This window comes from Bactrocera tryoni, unplaced genomic scaffold, assembly GCF_016617805.1.
Source record: "Bactrocera tryoni isolate S06 unplaced genomic scaffold, CSIRO_BtryS06_freeze2 scaffold_25, whole genome shotgun sequence".
NCBI lineage: Eukaryota > Metazoa > Arthropoda > Insecta > Diptera > Tephritidae > Bactrocera > Bactrocera tryoni.
The window spans coordinates 15965128-15981940 of NW_024395977.1; the positions used below are offsets into that span (position 1 = coordinate 15965128).

The 16813-nt window shown below is 38.6% G+C and overlaps 1 protein-coding gene across 2 annotated transcripts in view; it reads left to right on the top strand.

Annotated features, from left to right (window-relative positions):
• Positions 1-16813, top strand: part of LOC120780465 (nephrin-like) — a 791640-nt gene that overhangs the window by 757673 nt on the left and 17154 nt on the right. The window lies entirely within an intron of this gene.

The window sequence follows — 16813 nt, forward strand, 5'->3', positions numbered from 1 at the left end:
AGACATAGAGTGCTAAAAGAGTATATACAAAAAAATCGATTTAATACCTAAATATAAGATTGTGGAATTTTTCCAAATGCACTGCCGTTATGGTCTTATGTCAACTTGAGTAAGATGAAGAGGGTTAATTAACTTTAATATGTTAAGCTAATGATTTGAAGCAACTTGATATGGATTTCTAAATGTGTACATCCAGGAAAGTCGGTTTTATACCTTAATGTAAAATTGTGGAATTTTTCCAAATGCACTGCCGTTATGGCTTTATGCCAAATTCAGTAAGATGAAGAAGATTAATTAACTTTAATATGTGAAGCTAATGATTTGAAGCAACTTGACATGGATTTCTAAATGTGTACATGCCAGAAATTCGGTTTTATACCTAAATGTAAAATTCTGGATTTTTCCAAATGCACTGCCGTTTTGGCTTTATGCCAACTTCAGTAAGATGAAGAAGATTAATTAACTTTAATATGTGGAGCTAATGATTTGAAGCAACTTGACATGGATTTCTAAATGTGTACATGCAAGAAAATCGGTTTTAAACCTAAATATAAAATTGTGGTATTTTTCCAAATGCACTGCTGTTATGGCTTTATGTCAACTCCAGTAAGATGAAGAAAGTTAAATAACTTTAATATGTAAAGTTAATGATTTGAAACAACTTTCTATGGATTTCCATATGTGTATATATAAAAAAATCGATTTTATACCTAAATGTATAATTATGAATTTTTTCCAAATACACTGCCGTTATGGCTTTATGTCAACTTTGGTAAGACGTAGAAAGTTAATTAACTTTAATATGTAAAGTTAATGATTTGAAGCAACTTGATATTTATTTTTAAATGTGTACATGCAAGAAAATGCAGAACGATTGGAATTTAAGTATGCTATGCCTAATCCATAAAAAAGCAGACCCCACAATCTGCGCTAACTACCGTGGGATTAGCCTCCTCAACATCGCATATAAGGTTCTATCGAGCGCATTGTGTGAAAGATTAAAGCCCACCGTCAACAAACTGATTGGACCTTATCAGTGTAGCTTCAGACCTGGAAAATTAACAACCGACCAGATATTCACCATGCGCCAAATCTTGGAAAAGACTCGTGAAAGGAGAATCGACACACACCACCCCTTCGTCGATTTCAAAGCTGCTTTTGACAGCACGAAAAAGAGCTGCCTTTATGCCGCGATGTCTGAATTTGGTATCCTCGCAAAACTAATACGGCTGTGTAAGCTGACGTTGAGCAACACCAAAAGCTCCGTCAGAATCGGGGAGGACCTCTCCGAGCCGTTCGATACTAAACGAGGTTTCAGAAAAGCCGATTCCCTATCGTGCGACTTCTTCAACCTGCTTCTGAAGAAAATAGTTCGAGTTGCAGAACTAAATAGAGAAGGTACCATCTTCTATAAGAGTGTACAGCTGCTGGCGTATGCCGATGATATTGATATCATCGCCCTCAATACCCGCGCTGTTAGTTCTGCTTTCTCCAGGCTGGACAAGGAAGCACAGAAAATTAGTCTGGCAGTGAACGAGGGCGAAACGAAATATCTCCTGTCATCAAACAAACAGTCGTCGCACTCGCGACTTGACTCTCTCGTCACTGTTGACAGAATCCAATGTGGTTAAACGTGGGTATCTGCCTAAGGAGGCTCAAATCCACGCTGTTTTCTATTACTAGAAACACACAGATCAAAACAAAGCGTTGATCAGCGCCCCAAAGCGTAAGTGTGTGCACCCACACTACACTCTGTCTGTTGACAGTCATAACTTTGAAGTTGTAGATAATTTCGTCTATTTAGTAACCAGCATTAACACCACCAACAATGTCAGCCTGGAAATCCAACGCAGGATTGCTCTTGCCAAAAGGTGCTACTTCGGACTGAGAAGGCAATTGAAAAGTAAAGTCCTCTCTCGACGAACAAAAGCTAAACTCTATAAGTCGCTCATAATTCCCGTCCTGCTATATGGTGCAGAGGCTTGGGAGATGATAGCAACCGATGAGTCGACGTTACGAGTTTTCGAGAGAAATATTCTGCGAAAGATTTATGGTCCTTTGCGCATTGGCCACAGCGAATATCACATTAGATGGAACGATGAGCTGTACGAGATATACGACGACATCGACATAGTTCAGCGAATTAAAAGACAGCGGCTACGCTGGCTAGGTCATGTTGTCCGGATGGATGAAAACACTCCAGCTCTGAAAGTATTCGACGCAGTACCCGCCGGGGGAAGCAGAGGAAGGGAAAGACCTCCACTCCGTTGGAAGAACCAAGTGGAGAAGGACCTGACTTCGCTTGGAATATCCAATTGGCGCCACGTAGCGAAAAGAAGAAACGACTGGCGCGCTGTTGTTAACTCGGCTATAATGGCATAGGCGGCGTCTACGCCGTCCCGTCCATCGCATTTCTTGGACGGCGGTGATGTCAGCCTTTATTTTCGCGAGGACATCAACCAGCTTTTACATGGCATAGTGAAGATTCTCTGTTCACCCAAAAAGTAGTCTCAAGCCGAATCTGAAATAAGAAAGACGTGCACTCACAATTGTGTGTCTGTGTTTAATTTATTAGGGATTTGTACGTTGTCCTTAGTCAATAAGACGGGACATTTATTTGACTCATTTTACTGGAGCAGTCGGTAGGATACTTAAAGTATCCGACAAAAGAACTTCAAACACAGTAAGAAATTAACTTTTATAATTTGGTACTCACAAAAAGTTGCTACTCTGTTCGCGCTTTAACTGTGAGAATAAATCCAATTCGGTTATCCCAACAAAGTTGAAGCAAAACGGTATTAAAACTTAAAAATTACCCATAAGTCCAAAGAGAAAGAAAGAGTTAAATAAATGAACAAAGTGAAACAAAATATTAAAACAAACAACAAAAACTATAGAATAAGAAAAGGTGAAATAAATAAATGAAGTGAAATAAAATAAGTAAAACAAACAACAAAATGACACAACAAGCTATAATTTTAAATGAGGCCAATCTCAGTGAGGCCCGCGGTCAATTAAAGGATATTCCCCCGTTCAAGGGAGAACCAGAAAGTCTATTTACGTTCATCAGTAGAGTTGACTACATTTTGTCACTTTATCAAACAAATGACGTACGACAACAGCGCATTGTACTCGGCGCTGTCGAACGAAATCTTGTAACAAGATCATTGGGCTTATCAAACATCGAAGACTGGCCAACCCTGAAGCATAGATTGATTGCGGAGTACAAAACCCAGACGCCAAACTACAAATTGTTGGAAAACTTCCGCGAGACACCTTACAAGGGGAGTTTGCGAGCATTTTGCGAGGAAGCTGAGAGACGACGACAACTGCTGTTATCAAAACTACATCTGGAAGGTAAACCTCGTAATTTATTTGCAAGCGATTAGGGACTCAATAAAAATATTAATTCGTAAACTTCCAATTCAATTACTTACCATTTTGATTCACCATGATATTACAGATTTAAGATCATTAATTAATGTAGCACAAAACGAGGGATTTTATGAAGAAAATTAATTTTGAAAGAAATAAATACGAAAGAAAGAAATACAATTAGTCAATGAAAGGTTACGAGTAGATATTAAATGCTGTCAAATTATCGATTACTTAACCAATACTACATGTCATAGTTCATATTTTAACAAATTTGGGATTTCTCACATCAAACTAAAAAATTAAAAATAAATATAATTTAAAAAAACTAAAAAACACGCTTTTAAATCATATCAAACTAAAAAGTGAAAAATAATTCTTTGTATAAACTAACAATAATAATGAAGGAAAAATTCCTATATTATTGTGAGAAAAGCGTGGAATGCTCGATATATGAAAAATATGTATGTCACAAAGCACCCCACGCTTTTCTCACAATAATACAGGAATTTTTCCTTCATTATTATTGTTAGTTTATACAAAGAATTATTTTTCACTTTTTAGTTTGATATGCTTTAAAAGCGTGTTTTTTAGTTTTTTTAAACTATATTTATTTTTAATTTTTTAGTTTGATGTGAGAAATCCCAAATTTGTTAAAATATGAACTATGACATGTAGTATTGGTTAAGTAATCGATAATTAGACAGCATTTAATATCTACTCGTAACCTTTCATTGACTAATTGTTATATTATATTGCTTGCGACCAAGTTCTATTGACGACTTTACGAATTATTATTTCTTAATCGAATCATTTCTTTTAAAGCTTCACTGTTACAGGGGGTTTTACCTGCCAACTTTGAACAGTCTAGTTCTTCAATTCGAATTCCGTCCAAAGATCTACAACGACTAAGTGCTACATAAGCTTGTCCAGCAGCAAACAGTCGAGAACCCAGATAAATTAATGCATGATCTGCTGTACAACCTTGCATCTTATGAACGGTCGACGCCCAACTCTGTATTATTGGCAACATTCGTCTCTCAGCGATTCCATAGCTGTATTTTGCTAGAAATTGTATCGATATTGGCTTAATTACGTGCTCACCATCTGAGCCGAAATTAATACGTACTGACGGAATATCTTCTCCATATACTTGGTCCCTGCGAAAATTTGGCCAGATAATTTCTGTAACAAACCCCATATTACCATTCACTAAACCTGTTGACACGTCAATATTCGACCTTAACATCACTTTTGCTCCAACAAATATTTTTAATACATTAGGAAGACCTCCTGTTTTATTGATGTCATTCGGTATTGGTCTTGTGCTTTAATCGTATAAATAACAGTCCCTTTATCTTGAAAGTTGTTCAGAACCTTTTCATTATGTATAATAACTTGGTCATTAGTAGGGTAAATCCTTAAAGCTTTTTCAATTGAGAATTCTTCAGTGGTATCTGTTGACAGTTTTTCAAGAAGAACTTCAAGATGCTTCGACGTCAACTTTCCAACCTCTTAAAGCATTAAGCACATCTATAAATGTCGTATCTTCTTGTTGACGCATGTTTTGTTGGAGTTCAACCAGGCGGAATTGTCGCCACAAATGTGTAGCGGGTTTCATATGTTCTGGCTGTTAAAATACTTGATGTCCTCGGACAGGTGGTAACTGCATTAAATCACCAAAGAGTAAGACATTTATACCTCCAAAACAAGCGTCCTGTCTCTTTAGTTGACGCAAACGAGAGTCGATCATGCAAAGCATTTCATAAGGCACCATAGAAATTTCGTCTATGAACAGAAACTCAACGTTTTGCCATAACTGGCGCATCCCTCTTAAATAATTTCCTGTAAGAAGTGGCATGTTAGTGATGACGCCATCTTTTTGTACTGGTAGTTTAAACAGGCTGTGTAGTGTAGAACCTCTGACCAACCATGCTGCAACTCCAGTAAGAGCACCAACTTTCACGACCAATTTTCCATAACATCGGTTAACTTGGTTTTTCAATACATTAAAGAGAAAAGTTTTTCCGGTGCCTGCTCCACCTGTGACGAAAATTTTCTCTCGTTTAATATCACCATTAAGTTGGTTTTTAATACTCTCTGTAATGACAGTAAACAATTGTTTTTGATCAATATTCATAGCGTGCTGTGCTTTTTGAAATTGATCATTGCTCATTTCTGTGTCCGGTAATTCTTCTTCTATAACTTCAGGGTTTATAATCTCTGGCTGTTCTAAAATTTCAAATGCATGTATCTGATTGAATGCATTTTCAAGCTGTTGGTCACACTCTCGAAATTGGCGCATATACCTGCTCATTTCCTTCAAACGATTCTCTCGACGTAAAAACGCCTCTTTTGCATTATCGAAACCTTCAAGTAATTCAGTTTCCAAACGATAAGGCATAAGTATATTGAAGAAGTAAGCTATAGAAAAAGTTGTCGGGATCTGATGTTGCTATAAATCAAGGCACCCTAACAACTGCGGGAACCTTTCTCATAACCATTTTGCTCTTATCTAATAGCGTAATGAGTGGACGACGTGTGTTACGAAATTCTTCATACGCGTCGTGATCAACACTTTCCTCAGTTTCGCTTACTTTTTTCGGATAGAATGGTTCAAACAACATTGCAAACTCTGTAAGGCTCATGTTTACAAAATCGTAATCGGGAGATTGTAACGGATGTTTTTTGATATCTTTCAAAGATATTACTATAATAACCAGCTGCGTGCCCGTTTCTGTCGAATTGCAATACTCTGTAACGCTGTTCTGCCTTTCTTGTGTTCAGAAAAATGCTGCTTCGAGAACTGTCCCGTAATGGGATATGACAAAGTCTATATGCACATTCTGCAGCTGATACTTGTCGTTCATGAAGAATCTTCATACATATGCTGAACAGTTTGCGTGAAAGATCAGTTTCTTCGCGTTGAATTTGCTGTATTGCCTGCGCAATTGCAGAATCTATACCTGCAGGTTCTGCTTTCGATAGGTACTTTGCTATATAGTACGCTATCGCTTCGTTTGATCCGCATGGCTGAATATCCATGTTGGCTGCCCACAGTCTTAGCAACTCTGGGTGGTAATTATTTACCCAAGCATCTTCCTTTCGACGCTTAAGTAAACAAATTCTACCTCCGTTACGAAGAAAACCATCTGAAGAATGTGACACAATTCGTGTCTCGTCACATTCTTGGCGTGGAAAGTTGAATCGGCATCTTATAGAAGTATTATTTTTTGAACAAGTTTGTGTGTGCCGATGAATTTGACATTTTTTAACTAATTCATGAAGCTCTGGGTCTTCTTCTTCTGGAGGGATTCTACAGCAACAATTACGATCCAGAAGAAGTTTCCCTTCTTCTGAGTCAAACTCGGGATGATTCAAATCCAAATCACCATATGAAGGTGGGGACTGCCCCGATTCTGGAATTCAATGCGCCACCAATGGTCCTTCACTTTTCCGCCAAACACATAATCATTATTTTTTATAAATTTCATTAGAGCATTTGCTCTTAACATGAAATGTAGACTCAAAATTACTGGATACTTCTCGATAAGTCTTTTGGTCTCATAAATATCGAGAGTACTGGGATCAACATCAGCCCTACCATCGGCTATTAACAAAGCCTTTCGTTGGTCTAGCCAGTTGAGATCATTTGAGCTAAATGTTACAAAGTATGTTGGAGGTCCTAAACATCTGATTTGAGCTAATAGTTCATTCAGAGCTGATCTCCAATAAGCTGCCGAACCTCTTAAATTTTTTACGTAAATATGGACATCTTCTATTGCTCCTTCTTGATTAACAATTTTTTTGCCGCATGCAGATATAGTTCTTTAGAATCTATAATATTCAAAGAAGGATAAGGCATAAAATAGATAAACGTTACGTTGAAATCTTGTGTCACTTCACAAAATTCTGAACTGAAAGTAGTCTAGCGCTGTACTATTTACAGGCCTTTGTTCTTTAAACCCGTTCTTTCCGTAAGGAAACAAGAAGTACCAGGCAAATTTTTCTGCTTTCAGTTCATGTCCGATGTTGTCTTTCGTTTTGCGGTTAATTTCGTTAAGGTTTCGTGAAACCTGTATTTCATCTTCCACATTGGGTTGCATTACATCAATCGGCGCCATCAAAGATGTCTGCATTGGAATTAAATGATTAGGTAGTTCATGTTGAGAAGTAATCATTTCAGACGCAGCCGTTACTATCTCAATACTCTGCTGTATTTCTATCTCATCAGGCTCATCTGTTTCATATACAACATCAACTAGTATACTGCACATTTTTGCTGCCTGTTGTACGTTTACAAATCCTCACAAACTCGTCTAAATTGTCGCATTCGATAATGCAGGCTTTTCCATTGTTATCCTCTGCTCTAGATCCCTTTTGACCACAAGAATGTGAGTTAGTGAAGTAATATTTGTAATCATAGTACATCACTCCGAATGATTGTCCATCTGTTATTATTATGCCGGAGCTATGTTCCATGAAAAAATCTTCCAACCCTTGACGAAGGGTGCGTCAGAAGTTTGTTTCATTATTCTTGTCGCTCAAGCTTCCATATATGCTTGGTTCATCGGCAAAAGTGATCTGAAACCGTTTGCCGAATGCGACTAAAACATCTTTTATTGCGTGGAAATTTCGCACCAGTAGGTATCCATCGTCTTCAATACGATAGGCCATTAAATTTCGCTCCGTTTGAAATCTTATATTGCTGTAGATTTGGTCACCCGTTATCATATTCAGGTTGAGGGTGTTTGTAAACCACTGTGGTGCAAGAATACTGGCTCTTAGGATGTTAGACAATGCCATCGCACAGCATTGTACACCTGCAAATCCTGATGTGAATATGAGCTCGTTTCCTTGGTGCCATGAAGCACGCACAATTCTCGAAAAATCACATATTCTTGTGTAAGCACTAGTTTTATTGTTAAGTTCATCATTAATTTCATTCATAACCTCTAGTGGAGCTTTTTCTACTCTAATAATATCCTCTTCATTCATTATGACGTTTTGATCAATAGTGACGTCTTTTTAAAGGGGATTGTTAGCGACCAACCAATGTAGTGTATCATATACCTTTTGCCTAGATACTGAAAACTGTTGCGTTACATTAATATTTTCCAAAAATTCAGTAATGACAACTATTCCAGCATTATTAGTGGTTCTTGGTAACATGTTCGGAAGTTTTTCAGTAACTTCGAAAACATCCTGAGCAAACAATACTGCTTGACCGCGAAAACTATATTGCCCAAATACACCGCTTAATTTTATAATTTTAACAAATGGAATAATACGTGAAATCAGCCTTTGCTTGGCTTGAGATAATTCCGAAATCACGTCTGGAATAAAGCCTGGATCTAGATTGTTCAAATAAGATTCAGATGGTGGAATATTTTTCATTGAATTCAAATGGGTTTTGCAACGATTGCAAACAACCAACCATTTTTTTTTTGCTTTAATTCATTAGGCAAATATGTGTTTGCTATAGCATCTACTCGTACAATCCACTTAAAAATTTGATGTTTATAGCATCGTTTAGTACAAACTTCACATATCGCATCGCAAAACGAGTTAATTGCCTGTCTAAAGCTCGTTATACTGGCTTTACGTAACCTTCGGACCTCTTCATTTTGTTTCTGCATTTGCTGCAAACTATCCTTTCTGACTTCCTCTAGTTCTGAGGCTCGGCTTTCTGCTGCATGCTGACGCATTTGCTTTAAGCGAGTCTCTCTGCCTTCCTTCGATTGCTTAGCTCTATAACTTCTCATATGAGCCTTCTTTCCTCTTTTATTTTCTCTAATTCGCTTAGGTGTTCTGACGATCTTTCCATTCTTTCACTGAGATTTGTTTTGTTGTGTAAACAATTCGTTAAATAAAATTAATTTATTGGTTTATAATGAAAAGATTTTAATCAAATATACTATACGACGCACAGACTTTTTGAAAATCTATGTAAATATACATATTTCGCTTAAAATTTTAAATTATCACAACCGTACACTTGGACTGTTTTTTTCGTTTGATTGTATACCTAATATATTCCTGATATTTATTATATATATGATGTCCCGCGGGAACCAAAAAAGTAACGGTACAAACTTGGGTTAATCCATTTCTAGTGTTCTTGACTAGAACTTATAATTCAAGTGGTCGACCCGGAAAGTAGGTAAGCTCCATTTTTTCAGGTAGAGGGGTTCAAGTAAGGGGTAGGTAGAATATTTCTTTGTGTATTTAAAATTTTTATGAATTCTTATTTTATATTGATAGAATCTATTTTTTCTTCTATGAGATTTACCAATATTGTGAAATATAAACGACTATAACTTAAATCGTATTCTCCGCCATTAGATTCGGTGATAATTTTTAAAAAGCTCACATCGACGTGACAGCCAAAGTTAAAAAAAGGAGTTTTCTACTACAGTTGCTTCTCGGAGGCATTTTGAAAACTAGTATCTGAATTTTTTTTACTACAAAAATTTTATTATGAGTATTAATTTTTTTATTACCTAAAAGTCACATGTTTTGCATTATTTGATATTATTTCTTCTGGTGTGCGGTTATACTTATATACATAAGTATATCTACATATATAAAGTATACTTTCTTTAAGGATATACATATGTATATATCAGTATGTACATATGCTACTCAAATGTCGCCAAAACTAGTTTTATATAGATGTTGCATATTTTTGGTGAGCTGCTTAAACTTCTACGTTTCAGTACCACTTAAAAAAGTTACATATATATATATACATACATACATACATACATACATACATACATACATACGCCTTCCCACAGTGTCGCTCAAATATTTTACGTTTCAGTATTACTTAAAAAAGTTACATACATATGTACATACATACAAGTGCAGCTAATAAAAGCGTACCTATTAATAAAGGCAAACGCTGTTGTAAAAAACGTAGAGTATGTGCCGGAGTTATGTGCAAATTTGTTATCGGTAAGGCAAATGATGAAAAATGGAAACAAAGTAGTGTTTGAAGGCGATAAATGCAAAATTTACAACAATGATAATAATTTGATAGCCACCGCAAATGTTGTAAACGATCTGTATCGTTTAAATTGTAATATTGAGTACAATCGTGATTCGCCAAGTCAAAATGCATTTTATACTCGTGACGATTATAATTTATGGCATAGAAGAATGTGTCACATTTATCAAGAATATTTGAAAAAAGTAAAATGGTATGGTATAAGCTTTGGAAAAATTAATACGGAGAAATGCGTAGTCTGTGTAAAAGGAAAGCAAACGCGTGCATTCTTTAAAAACAGTGTTACTCGGGCAGAAAACTTTCTTGATTTAATACATTCGGACGTAATGGGTCCATTTTCGGTAAAATCGTTTTCTGTTGACATTCGTAGATGATTTTTCGCATAAGCTGCTTGTGGTGCCAATCAAGCACAAATCAGAAGTGTTTACTGAATTTGTAAAATTCAAAAAAATGATCGAAAATCAGTGTTCGCGAAAAATAAAGGTGTTTAGATCGGACAATGGCACCGAGTATGTGAATGAAAATTTTAAAAAAATTTGTGATTCAGAAGGAATTATACATCAAAAAACATCACCGTATACACCTGAGCAAAATGGTGTTGCTGAGAGACTAAATAGAACAATTATTGAAAAAGTGCGATGTATGTTAATTGATTCTGGTTTACATAAAAAGTTTTGGGCAGAGGCGGCGAATACAGCCGCGTATATATTAAATAGAGTTCCGCTCGGGTCACACGCGAAAAGTCCCTATGAGATGTGGACTGGTAAAAAACCTAACTTAAAGTTTTTAAAAGTGTTTGGCTGTAAAGCCATGATGCATGTGCCAAGTGAGAAGCGAAAGAAGTTGGATGATAAATCGGTTGAATGCATAATGATGGGTTATTGTAATGTGTCCAAAGCATATAGACTGTTCAATCCGAAAACGCAAAATATTTTAATAAGTCGTCATGTTGTTTTTATTGAAACAAAAAATAAAAATGTAACTAAAACGGACTATTATTGTGAAATTCCTGACGGGTGTGAATCTTTCAACATTGACGATTCAGAAGAGGTAGAGAGTAAAGAATCGCCAATGGTTGAAAACATGCAAACGGAATGTATTAACAAACGCGATAGTCACTTAGTGAATAATAAGGTAGAAGCTGATTCATCTGAATATGACAGTGCAAATGACTCTGATGGAAATAAAGTCTTGGGCAATCATATCTGAAGGCGTTCGAAAAGAATTGCGGCCAAGAAAGATGGCTATAACTTTTGTGTAACTGACTTTGTATCAAATGATCCTAAAAATTTATTTGATGCTATGGCTAGTGAAAAGCAGATGAGTGGAGAGTGGCAGTTCAAGCTGAAATAGACTCTCTTCATTCTAACAAAACATGGTGTTTAGTACAATTACCTGTTGGTAAGACAGCCATTAAATCTAGGTGGGTATTAGGGAGGGTCGATTCCGGACATTTCTCGATTCGGGATTTCTAATAATGCGGAAAAGTTGCCTTAGTACTTCCTGATTCCAATGCAACTTTTTGTTTTGAGATCGGATTGCATCTTCAACCCCAACTCCGGCCTTGAAATTTCGGAAATTCACCTAAACTCGTAAAATTGTCTACCTAGCGCCTGAAATACGCATCTCATGGCAAAATGTATAAAACAAAAGTTATTTGTCACGTCATTTGCTACCGAAATGGTATATGCGATCATGGCCGTAGGACGAACCGTTCCCGAGATACGAGCGAAAAGGCGGCGCGCCACAGCGCAAGGTGAAAATTGTTGCAGCTCTCAGCTAACCTATATTGGTCACCCAGAACCCACCGCGTGGAGGTGGCAGCTCCTCGGGTTCCTCCCAAGCCCAGCGCAACCAACCAACCATATGTCAGGCTTGTTTTAGTCTGAATCTGTGTCAAATTTATTGATAAAATCAGATTTTGTACTAAACTTTGCCACTTGTTGCCGAGATTTTAGTGTAGAGCGTATAAAACGATCACGAGATTGGGGGCCAACTTTAGAAGATGCCTCTGTCACCAGTTTGAAGGTTCTCTCGACTGCCACTGTGTGAGAGGGGAATTCACTAAATTTCCATACCTCTTCAGTGTCTCCCGACAGCCCTTTTATGAGTTCTTCGTTAGTAACTGAAAAATAACTGGTGGAACAGTCAAGGTCTTCCAGTTAATCATATCGTAATAATTATTAGCTTTGAAATTCAGCTTTCGCACTTTATTACATCTAACCCTTCCATTTACAGTGTCAGACTCTGCTTCTTTGGCTGCCAGAAGACGGTCAAGGGCCAACTTTCTGACTTCTGTCCGTTCGTCAGTCATCATACTAAGGAGAATGTTTTCTGGAAGAGCAAAGAAAGCATTCTGTTGAATGGATGAATCGACAACCTTGCGCAGTTTAGCAGGTAAGTATCTCGACCTTTGATTTGCAGCATAGAGATGGCGCGAGCCATCTTTGATTGAACTGTTGAATCTTATTGAGAACCACAAAGGTGAGTAAACTGTAAGTATGTACATAGTTGACCAAAATCTTTATTTCCTTTGTTGGTTTGTCAGTAGAAATGTATAATCTCAGAATTCTATTTGCACAGGTGAGCCAGCGAGATTTGCACATGTTACCTGGATGCATCGACGCTAAATCTGAGGAACATTGACCGGAAATAACAGCGTCTGATATTTTATAGAGATAAGCTTGGTCTGTGCTAAGTTGGGTCGGATTAATAACCTCAGAAGGTAATTGGCAGGATGAAAAACTTTCAAATTTGACAACAGGCAACTTCTCACAATCAGGGAGCAGTTTACCTATGTCGCCAGAGAATGTATTTGGACTCTTTGAGACACCATCTATGTGTTCGAAAAGAGCACGAAATGGAAGTTCGTTGAAATGTAGAAGACAAACAACCCACTGTAATGGCCTACCTATTCTTTCGTCTAGTTTCCGAATGATTCCACCTTTCCAAGCTGTGTTCGTGTTGGTGCCATCAGCACCGACAACTTCTAGATGTCCCACATCAACTGAATTGTCTTGTAAATGTTGCCATATAGCTTGCGTCTCATCCTCAGCTGACCCGGAAGGAGAGGTGACGTGGCCAAAGTAATGACAATCAGGTTCCGCTATAAGAGAAATATGTTCCTCTTTGACAGTGTCGCGGTAGTACTTTTCACCTTCGCTGACTTGTGTAAGTGTATTGTCTTTGCGGCCGTCAAAATACAGCCCATATACAGAGTCAATACTTTTGGTGTTTTGGAGCTTTTTTTTTGCCCGACTAATCTTGCATTTGTCAGTGACAAAGTTAGCCTGATCCTCTGTTATCAAACCTGCTTTTTTGGCATTCAAAAAAGCAGATGAAACAATCAAGGCCGCTGCTCTACCACTTACTCCAAATCTTTGGGCAGCTAAAGCAGTGTGTTCTAATACTAGTGTGTTTTGTTTGGTTTTAGAGGATGGAAGGGAAAATTCATCATCAGCATCGTTTTTGGAAGAATACATTCTATTTCATTATTCTTTTTCTTCACTGGCGTAGACACCGCTTACGCGATTATAGCGGAGTTATCAACAGCGGGTCAGTCGTTTCTCCTTTTTGCTATCTGGCGCCAGTTGGAGATTTCAAGTGAAGCCAGGTAATTCTCCACTTGGTCCTTCCAACGGAATGGAGGTCTTCCTCTTTCTCTGCTCCCCGGCGGGTACTGCGTCGAATACTTTCAGAGCTGGAGTGTTTTCGTCCATCCGGACAACATGACCTAGCCAGCGTAGCCGCTGTCTTTTAATTCGCTGAACTATGTCGATGTCGTGGTATATCTCGTACAGCTCATCGTTCCATCGAATACGGTATTCGCCGTGGCTAACGCGCAAAGGACCATAAATCTTTCGCAGAACTTTTCTCTCGAAAACTCGCAACGTCGACTCATCCGTTGTTGACATCGTCCAAGACTCTGCACCATACAGCAGGACGGGAATTATGAGTGACTTACAGAGTTTGGCTTTTGTTCGTCGAGATAGGACTTTGCTTCTCAATTGCCTACTCAGTTCGAAGTAGCAGCTGTTGGCTAGATTTATCTTGAGTTGGATTTTCAGACTGACATTATTGGTGGTGTTTACACTGGTTTCCAAATATACGAAACTATCTACAACTTCAAAGTTATGACTGTGTGACAGCCAAGTCGCCAGTGCAACGACTGTTTGTTTGATGACAAGAGATATTTCGTCTTGCCCTCGTTCACTGCCAGACCCATTTGCTTTGCTTCCTTGTCCAGTTTGCAGAAAGCAGAACTAACGGCGCGGGTGTTGAGGCCGATGTTATCAATATCATCGGCATACGCTAGCAGCTACACACTCTTATAACAGATTGTACCTTCTCTATTTAGTTCTGCAGCTCGAACTATTTTCTCCAGGAGCAGGTTGAAGAAGTCGCACGATAGGGAGTCGCCTTGTCTGAAACCTCGTTTGGTATCGAACGGCCCGGAGAGGTCCTTCCCGATCCTGACGGAGCTTTTCGTGTTGCTCAACGTCAGTTTACACAGCCGTTTTAGTTTTGCGGGGATACCAAACTCAGACATCGCGGCATAAAGGCAGCTCCCTTTCGTGCTGTCGAAAGCAGCTTTGAAATCGACGAAGAGGTGGTGTGTGTCCATTCTCCTTTCACGGGTCTTTTCCAAGATTTGGCGCATGGTGAATATCTGGTCGGTTGTTGATTTGCCAGGTCTTAAGGTACACTGATAAGGTAAGGAAAGGAATGCGCTCGATAGAACCTTGAATGCGATGTTGAGGAGGCTAACCCCCGGTAGTTGGCGCAGATTGTGGGGATTGGGCTCCTTTTTTATGGATTGGACAGAGCACACTTAAATTCCAATCGTTGGGCATGCTTTCGTCCGACCATATTTTACAAAGAAGCTGATGCATGCTCCTTATCAGTTCTTCGCCGCCGTGTTTGAATAGCTCGGCCGGCAATCCGTCGGCGCCTGCCGCTTTGTTGTTCTTCAGGCGGGCAATTGCTATTCAAACTTCTTCATGGTCGGGCAATGGAACATCTGCTCCATCGTCATCGATTGGGGAATCGGGTTCTCCTTCTCCTTTCTTCATTCGGAAACTAGAAGAAAGAATAGGTAGGCCATTACAGTGGGTTGTTTGTCTTCTACATTTCAACGAACCACCATTTCGTGCTCTTTTCGAACACATAGATAGTGTCTCAAAGAGTCCAAATACTTTCTCTGGCGACATAGGTAAACTGCTCCCTGATGGAAGTTGCCTGTTGTCAAATTTGAAAGTTTTCCATCCTGCCAATTATCTTCTGAGGTTATTAATCCGACCCAACTTAGTACAGACCAAGCTTATCTCTATAAAATATCAGAAGCTGTTATTTCCGGTCAATGTTCCTCAGATTTAGCGTCGATGCATCCAGGTAACATGTGCAAATCTCGCTGGCTCACCTGTGCAAATAGAATTCTGAGATTATACATTTCTACTGACAAACCAACACAGGAAATAAAGATTTTGGTCAACTACATACTTACAGTTTACAAACCTGTGTGGTTCTCAATAAGATTCAACAGTTCAATCAAAGATGGCTCGCGCCATCTCTATGCTGCAAATCAAAGGTCGAGATACTTACCTGCTAAACTGCGCAAGGTTGTCGATTCATCCATTCAACAGAATGCTTTCTTTGCTCTTCCAGAAAACATTCTCCTTAGTATGATGACTGACGAACGGATAGAAGTCAGAAAGTTGGCCTTTGACCGTCTTCTGGCAGCCAAAGAAGCAGAGTCTGACACTGTAAATGGAAGGGTTAGATGTAATAAAGTGCGAAAGCTGAATTTCAAAGCTAATAATTATTACGATATGATTAACTGGAAGACCTTGACTGTTCCACCAGTTATTTTTCAGTTACTAACGAAGAACTCATAAAAGGGCTGTCGGGAGACACTGAAGAGGTATGGAAATTTAGTGAATTCCCTCTCACACAGTGGCAGTCGAGAGAACCTTCAAACTGGTGACAGAGGCATCTTCTAAAGTTGGCCCCAATCTCGTGATCGTTTTATACGCTCTACACTAAAATCTCGGCAACAAGTGGCAAAGTTTAGTACAAAATCTGATTTTATCAATAAATTTGACACAGATTCAGACTAAAACAAGCCTGACATATGGTTGGTTGGTTGCGCTGGGCTTGTGAGGAACCCGAAGAGCTGCCACCTCCACGCGGTGGGTTCTGGGTGACCAATATAGGTTAGCTGAGAGCTGCAACAATTTTCACCTTGCGCTGTGGCGCGCCGCCTTTTCGCTCGTATCTCGGGAACGGTTCGTCCTACGGCCATGATCGCATATACCATTTCGGTATCTCGTGACGTGACAAATAACTTTTGTTTTAAACATTTTGCCATGAGATGCGTATTTCAGGCGCTAGGTAGACAATTTTACGAGTTTAGGTGAATTTCCGAAA